Source organism: Heliangelus exortis, chromosome 5 (assembly GCF_036169615.1).
Source record: "Heliangelus exortis chromosome 5, bHelExo1.hap1, whole genome shotgun sequence".
Classification (NCBI taxonomy): domain Eukaryota; kingdom Metazoa; phylum Chordata; class Aves; order Apodiformes; family Trochilidae; genus Heliangelus; species Heliangelus exortis.
Window position 1 is genome coordinate 21,349,813 of NC_092426.1, and position 8,481 is coordinate 21,358,293.

At 46.2% G+C, this 8,481-nt stretch overlaps 1 protein-coding gene across 11 annotated transcripts in view; it reads right to left on the reverse strand.

Annotated features, from left to right (window-relative positions):
• The window catches only part of NRXN3 (neurexin 3), a 942,831-nt gene extending 937,267 nt beyond the window's left edge, over nucleotides 1-5,564 (reverse strand). For all 11 annotated transcript variants that reach the window (XR_011726274.1, XM_071745869.1, XM_071745857.1 and 8 more), the window contains exon 1: nucleotides 5,338-5,564. The gene's annotated coding sequence lies outside the window, so the exon portion shown is untranslated. The remainder of the gene's footprint in view (nucleotides 1-5,337) is intronic.
• Between the last annotated feature and the right edge of the window lie 2,917 nt (nucleotides 5,565-8,481).

Genomic DNA, 8,481 nt, shown 5'->3' on the forward strand with positions numbered 1-8,481 from the left:
AGATCCTGGCCAGATCACCACATGTCCTTATCCTTGACAGAGCATATCATAGATCAGCCCGTATTCAGACATCCACCTACACATGCCCAGAACACAGAGCTGAGGATAGGGCAAATGAAACTAGATCAAGGGGGAAACATACACTCCACTTCGAGACAGGCAAACTCACGAGCCCTGAAAAAGGCTGCAGGAAACAGAAGCAAGTAGTTCAGTAGATCCACTGAAATACCACTACTGCTGCAACATATTCCTTCCCAGGAATATGCCAGACAAGGGCCAGATGATCTTGTGCAGTTTGAAGGTACGCTCTAGGATGATGGTTTCAACCCAGTCATAACATAAAAAGGTTAAGAGTTGCCTGCACCTGATGGCTTGGTAACTTGCTTAAAAAGGGAGGAAAGTAAGGGCAGGAGGAGGCATATTTCTCTTTTTTCCACAGGAATTTAGGTCTAAAAATTCATTGCCAGAACCATCACAAATTAACCACTGCACCATCTCTCACCCTTTGAATACTCCGGAGGAACTGAGTTCTCCTCCCACTTCAAGGGTGAAATCATTCAGGGTCAGATGTAAGTTCCAGTGCTGTCTGAAGCTCATTCTGCTTCATTGGTTGTGCAAGCTTGAGGAAGGGCAAAACACCACAGTTAGAGACCGCTGAGTTACAATATTCACATTGCAACCATTCGAGTTTACCTACAATGATGCTTTCCTCCAGCCTTTCCTATTCCTGCTAACAATTCATAAACAGAGGCTCACTGTGCCAGCAGAGCACACTAGAACATTAACTCTCTGGAGAAATGGAGGAACCATAAAACCAGGGCCCACTTTAACCCTGCAGGATACCAAGGAAGCATTCTCCAGAAAGAAGCAGGCACAATGGGCCCTGCAGCACCCTCTGCCTGTTGCTCAGCTGGCCGCAGCATCATCATCTGCAGCAGCCATGGCTGGCCTACAAGCTCAGAACCATTTCTGAAGTGACTCAAGTAAAGGGAAGGGCAGAGATAGATCAAAGAAACTACCAGTGAATCTGGGCAGCTCTGGCAATATGAGGTCTGATGAGCACAAAGCAGGAGAAATGGGTATCTTCCTGGGCATCACCCACATCAACAGTGTGGAGCACTGGACACAACCCTGCCTCACCTTCCTACCTGTAGTTTACCACTGCACCCCAAGGTCAAAGAAAGAAGAAAAACAGAAGGCAAACAACAATAGCCCTGGACAGATCTATTTATTCAGCTTCTGCTATTGCTCCATGAAGTGGAAAGATCCAGAAACAGAGACCTTGGAGCAGACACAGCCACATGCAGAAGATGAGAAGCAGCAGCTGGAAGAACCACAAGACCGCCTTCCTCCCCATCTACCCTCTGCCTGGGTGTGGGCAGCCTGTGACCAAGCAAGGACATCTTTTGCACCCAGAGAAAGAGGATGCTGAGGAGGTCTGCACCCTTGGAGAGGGTTCATGCCTGTTCGAAACCCATGAAAAGCCTCCCTCTCGCTGCCTCAGTTCCCCCACCCCTCCACACCTGCCACCTGCAGCCAGATGCTGAGGTTTTCCAGGCCCTTTCCCATCTTCTGCCTAGAGGAAAAAATGAAGGAGGGATGGATGAAGAGACTCTCATTTTCCTTTGCTCTCTTCTCTAGCTTTTTCCCTGCTCTACTCGGACCCAAAAAGCCGTGGCTTTCCTGCACATTCTACAAGATAAACATGAGGTTTCCCCCTCCACCCCCTCTCAATTCACCACCAGCTTCTGGCAGGGACTCCATGGAAATGGCAATATTCCTGCATCGTCTGGATCAACAGCAGAGATAATCTCAAAGAGGGCATGGGAGGATGGCTCAGGAGGACAAGGAGGGAAGGCTTTGTTTGGTCCTGGCTCCAGTGCAGCCCACCCCCTCTCTTCATTGCAATGCCCTCCAGCGTGGACATGCAAGGAGGTAGTGGGAAAGGAGGGGGGGACTGGGGTGCATATGAATTTTGTTTCCCCCATCAAGGGGGATGGCTCACTCACCCAAGCACGCCTGGCTCTGCCCGATCTCCCTGGAGTAACCTTTTATTCCAGTGTGTCGCAAGCATGTATTTCACGGATGGTTAAACTGAATCATTATCACCAGACGTTCATTTGACCAAAATAATGCTATTAGCATCGTCAGGTCCATTCTCCAACACACACACACCCCATTCCTTCCTCCTTGGTACACACATGCACCCTCCAAACCTCAGGCCATTCACATAAGGCACACCCCTCCCCAACACAAAATCTCATGATGTGTGACACAATGTCCAGGAACAGAGAGCGGTGAGATGGGCTGGCGAAATGGATGGACGTGCCTTTGGCATTTGCTGCGTTCCCTACCCTGCCAATGTTTATCAGCCGCTCACACACACAAAGACACACACGAAAAATCAGAATTAAATCATGGCCTGTCCTAGGTACGTGACTACGGGTGTACCAGTGTGTGCATGTGTGCCCAAGCTGTGGTCACAGACCTATCGGGAACCCAAATATGTGTGGCATGAAGGAAAGGTCATCATACCACTGTTGTGATGCACTAGGAAAAAAAAAAAAAAAAAAAAAAAAGCCGCAGAGCCATCAGGATGTAACACAGAATTTTCTCGTCAAGGGACGAGAAACCTTCAGGGGGGTGGGGGCTGGGAAAGCGGGTGTGCAGATGGGGGGGATGGGGGGAAATGGCAGAAAATGGGGAGGAAAATGAAGAATACAAAGCTCCATTTCGCTAATCCAAGATAGACAATCCATCCCTTCCCCCCGCTCTACGCCCTCCCTCCCCCCGAAATGTTGGTGCAGATGGATTTCTGTATCTTGGTTTTGCAGCAGTGGGTCTAATGACTCCCATACCAAACCCCCCTCGCTATGATAACCCCTCCCACTATTATTTTTTTTTTAGAGCGGTCTGAAGAATAACGTGTTTTTAGAGATAATGGGTTTTATGAAAAGAAAATTAAAAGGGATGCAAAGCAAAAATTATGCGAATAAGCGGCTCCCCACATCAGCCCCATCTTCCCCCAACCACACATCCCGATTTCACCCCCTCCCATCGTTCTCCAGCCTTCCCCTATCAGCTCCCCCAAGGAAAGGAAAAAAACCCACAACACGATCTGGGTAGCCGATCTCAAAATCCCAAGCACTAATCCGCTTGAATTTGTTCTTCCCCTTATATAAGCAGCAGCACGTCAACATGTTCAGTGGAAACGCAGCGTAAAATGAGGCCAGGCTACAGCCATGGAAGAGGGGTGATATCGGCAGATATCGCTTCTATCGAGAAGCCATCACCACCAGGACGATGAAATCAAGTACTGGGCTTTTAGCTGTTCTCTTCCTTTATTATTTTCATTTTAAATGTTTACGCTAATTTTGTTTTGTTTCATTTTGGTTTTGCTCTACTTCATTTTCCATAGGACAAAAGTGAAATAAATAATTAAAAGCCTAGACACATACCCCAAAAGAAGGTGCCCGAATACTCCAGAAAGAGAATCCTCACCTTCTAACTTTTTTCTTTAAATAAATAAATATAGTCCTGTTGCTCCCATTATCCCCCAAACTTCCAATGTTCCCAGCTGCAACTCCCCACCCCCAAAAATGAGATGCTTTGTTAGAGACTGATGTTTAAGAAACTGCCAAAGACTGAAAAGAAACCGATAGAAAAATGGAAAATTATGTTTGTACAATAATCTAGTTCGTTCAGCTGATAAAGTGTGTCCAGTCCCAAAACCAAAAGCAATAATCTCTGCAATCTCCTCCCCACAAAATACTAACCAACCTTAGATAAACTTGCCCAACTTAACATCGATGACCATTTTAACTTCAACCAGTGACAGATGTAACACCCTTCTGGTTTACGTTATAACTAATAGCTGACTGTGTCAACACGGCAAACAAAACCTTTTGTGATCAATTTTTCCACCACCTACTCAACATCTCTCAGACTTTTCACCCGTCTAGTTAAGAAGAGTTCATCCCCTCAAAAAACAGCCCCTTAAATATGTAACAATCAGATATTGGTGAGCAATCATTTTAATATTCACCTTTTTAGGAGGGCTGTGTGCTTATCACGAAACAAATGCGTGCAATAAAAAATAAGTAAATACTAAGATCTAGGAATAAATGGAAATAATTTCTTAAAACTATTTGCAACAAAGCATTGAACAGTTTGACCATGGAAAGGTAGAAAGAGCTTTGAAAATCAAAAGGCTGCAAGTGTCCTTTTTAGAAAGGATTTGATGATTTTAGCATGGGTTCTGCCTCCCTGATTCTTTGGTTTTTATGCCGCTGATTTCATGCCTAATCTTTTTTATTGTCTTCTTTGGGGGGCAGAAATTGGAAAAAAAAAAATCAAAGTGAAGGATCTCAATTTTAACAAAATTTATCCTGAAAGAGCACCAGTTAAATATGTGACTATCTAGCTACAGAAGACTGCAATTAAAATAAATGTAAAGAGTAAGCAAAAGACAAGTCACCTGCAAAGCACCAGAGTCAGTGCCCTTAGATAGGAGAATTACATCACTCCCTTGCTGAAAGAGGGTTTCTTTTAAATTTTAAAGCAGGTGGATTATTTTTAATTTAAAAAAAAAAAACAACAAAAAACCCCAAACTCAAAACACACCTCAAAAACCCCCAAAACAAAACAGTGGTTATTTCACAAACATCTTGCACGAAGAAAGCATTGAACCAACCTTTAAGGTCACTGACAGCCTGAAAACCCACAGCAGTCGCTCACGGTGGAAGTTTTCAGGCAAGACGGTTACTAAATCATTAATACAAACAAATGGAAGGCGGGGAGGAAGGGCGCTACTGTAATAGATCCGAAGACTTGCAAGAGGAAAAAATATTAAAGAAAAAAAAAAACAAACTTTCATCTTCAGCCTCTCTTCTTTCCTCATTAATTTTTTTTTAAGAAATCCTTAAGCTTTAGTCAAACAGTAGGCTCTCTCTAAACGTCTCCCTGCTGTATGTAACTCAGCGTAGCGTCTTCTTTTTTTTCGCCAGGGCCCCCCATCTTCCACTCCGAAAAGCCCCGCCGTGGGAACTGCGATTTCCCAAAAAGTCGGGCAAAAGAAGCCGGAGACGGAGCGTCCCCGGGGGTCGGTGCGCGCCCACTCCGCCTGGTCGGGCAGCGCCCAGCCCCGCCGGGGCAGCGCGGAAAGGAAAGAGGGATAAAACGATCCGAAATAGTTGTCGTGAGGGGTTCAGAAGAAACCCACCCGGGGAGCTCCGGAGCGGCGGCGCCCAGCGCCCGCCGGGCAGGTAGCCCCCGCCGATCTGTGCTGTGCCGAGCCGAGCCGGGCCGTGCCGCCCCCCGCCCGCCACCCCCTCTCACCTCCGCAGCCGGGCGGCCGCCGGCCGCCGCGCCAACTCGCGGCTCGCCTCCGCTGCGGGGCAGGGGGCTCCAGCGTGGACCCAGCCGCGGAGGCTCGTGGGGGTCCCGAGGAGGCTGGGCTGGGCTGACCGCACCGAGCCGAGCCAAGCCGAACCGAGCCGAGGGAGCCGCGGGCGGACCTGCGCAGGGCTGAGCGCGCCGCGGTGCCGGAGCAGCCCGAGCTCCGCGCACGCCGCCGCCGCCGCCCCCTGCCGCCGCGCCCGCCCGGCCCGGCCCCGCCCGGCCCCGGCTTTTAAAGAGACCGCGGGCCCGTATCCGCGACCCCTCGATGCGGTTCGCCCGGCCGCGGCAGCGGGCACGGTCCCGGACAGGGGCAGCTATGTTCCGCCGGGCTTCTCTTCTCGGGCTTGCGGCGGGCTCGCCGCTTCCTGCCGGGAGGGAGGTTGGAGGTTTTCCTCTGTCCCCGGCCCCTGCGGAGTCTCCGTTCTTCGAGCGCTGTCCCACCGGGCGGAACGGCGAAGGGAGATTTTTGCCCCTCTGGAGCATCAAGAGGGGAGGGGGTCGGGAATTGCGGAGAGGATGCAACTCCTAGAGGTTGTCAACAGTACCCAAGCAAGCAGACACCTGCCATCTGAGCAGGAAGCAACGCGTTACCGAGACAGTCACCTCCATGATTTCCCTCCCCACCCCTCCTGACCCTTAAAGTTCACAAAGATTTTTCCCTTCTAGATTAGAGTTTGATCAAAAGCCTGCTGGGCATTTCAAGTTCCTTTATACACTGCCCATTTAATTTAAACCAGCCACTAAGTGTCCTTACTACCTTTCACGAAAATCAAACTTCCTCACTCACTTTCTCAATTGCAGAAGTAGAGACAGTAGCACTGACAGACAGCATCAACTGAGCTGGGGCCAGCACTTCATTCAGAGTGTACATTTTCATTTATCGTTTTGTCACCATTAGAACTTAGCACAGTAAAGAACATAATTCAGAGTGCTTTCTGTGGGTAGCATCTATGTACAGTTTTCTAATGTGTTCTCATGCTGAAAGTCCACCTCAAAGACAACTAGCTGGCAGGAACATTATGCCTGCTAAGTGCACACAAAACCAAGTGAGAAACCAAATCTTCTGGTCCATCTCTTCAGACTCTATGATCTTGTAAATTTTGTGTAAAATGCTCAGAATGCAATGCCAGGCACTTAGAAATGTATTTGCCTTTGCCCTAGGGATAGGCTGGAAAGCTATTTGCCCTTCCTTTCCCTTTTGATCATGTATTCAAAGGTTTTTGTCTTTTTCTACAGTTTGCATAGCAGAGAACCTATTCACAGCACGCAATAAGTAATAAATAATTATTATTTTATACAGTATGTATTGATCACTTTTCCCACTATCAAAATGCATCTGTGTGCGAGGTGGATAATAGCCACACAGAAACACTAAATAATAGCTTCAAGTAGTGTTAGGAGCCCCCCGGGAAGTTGCTCTGGAAAACACAGTCGTTCACATCCCCTAACAAATTCAGATATGTTCACAGAGAGGATAATGAAGACCTATTTCAACAAGGTGACAAGGGCCCAGCAAATAGTCATCAAAAGATTCAAAATCAGCACCCCAAGAGCAAGAATTTATCCCTTCAGATGCCTGTGCAAAGGCAGGTTATTACTAAGCTTCCTGTTTTATATGGACAATGTAACAGCAGTGAGAACTATCAATCCTTCCTCAGGGCATGGGATTAGATCCCAGTCTCAATCACTGAGAAGAAAATCAGGTACTACTTCGTTTACTTCAATAGTTAACTCCAGATTTAGAATGTGCAACTGGCAGTAAAACCTGGCTTCTAGTACCTTTCTTCCCCTGCTGATAGTTGTGGTAATCTAACATTCTGTAGTTTGCAGTTTGTCAAAGTAATGATTTGATGAGGTAGTCATCTAAAACTGCAACACCTCTGGTTCTTCACTCTCCAAGGTCTTCTAAGACCATGTACGTATTTGCATCGTATTTTGATCTGGCTGCCTATCACCAGTGTCTTCCATGTAAAATCAATGACAACAGCATAGGCTCCATTTCTGGATTTGAGCTAAACCTCTGCAGTTTGGCAGACAGAAAACAGCTTGTACTGTAAAAGAAAAACAAAGTAGCACAAACACTAGCAATGACAGTTTATAGCCAGCATAATCACATAAGGCAGAGCCCAAGATTTGGGAAAAGCAAGCTAATTTTCATTCACACACTACTCTTCACCTTAGGACCCCCTCATATGAAATGTTTATAAATGAGGAAGAGGAATAGGAGACTTGATTTAACTGAGGAGCTCCCAAGTGCTATATATGAACCAAGGAAGATATAAACTACTTTGGAAAAAACATATTGTGCATAACTCGGACACAGAGACCTCTACTTCTGAAAAACTGTAACAGTTTGGCACCAAAATAGCAGTCATCATTTTATAAATAGGTAGAGAGTAGTGAAAAAAAATTAGAAGAACAGGGAAGTTACTTTAAGGTTTCAAGGCATATCTTTGCTGGAGGGAGAAGTAAAAGGGAGGCAAGAGGAAATCAGTAAAGTACAAGAAGTTCTTTGTCCAGAAAGCAATATTCTAAGGACACGATAGGGTAGTGGATTTTTCTGACTAATTTCCCTAATTTTTTATTTCACATTTTTAGCTCAGGCCTTGCTGTTTGGGGAAAAAAAAAAAAAAAAAAAAAAAAAAAAAAAAAAAAAAAAAAAAAAAAAAAGTATAAAAGTATGGAGAGGAAGGAAAAAGAAATTATTACAACAGTGAGGTTTGCAGGAGTCCCCTCTAATAAATACTGCTCAACTCCCAGGCATCTGTCAATGGCATTGTGGCAAGACTTGTAAAGATATACATGCTCCAGCTAAAGTATTTTATCTCTATCTATAAGAGAACCAGTAGATAAATCAGCCTTTTCTGGTGCCTTCATTAAGAAACCAGGCAGTTTCCTTGCCTTGCAAATTAGCAGTTCCACAAATTTATAAACCGGGCACCTGGCCACTCCCTCCCGACACAGGCACTGAGCTCTCTGCTCCCACCAGCGGAGAGAAGAGGCAAAGGCAAGAATACAGACATGTTCATCATCTTCTTTTGGTTGCTCTCTTTAGAATAAATTTCCTAAAGTTTCTACCAA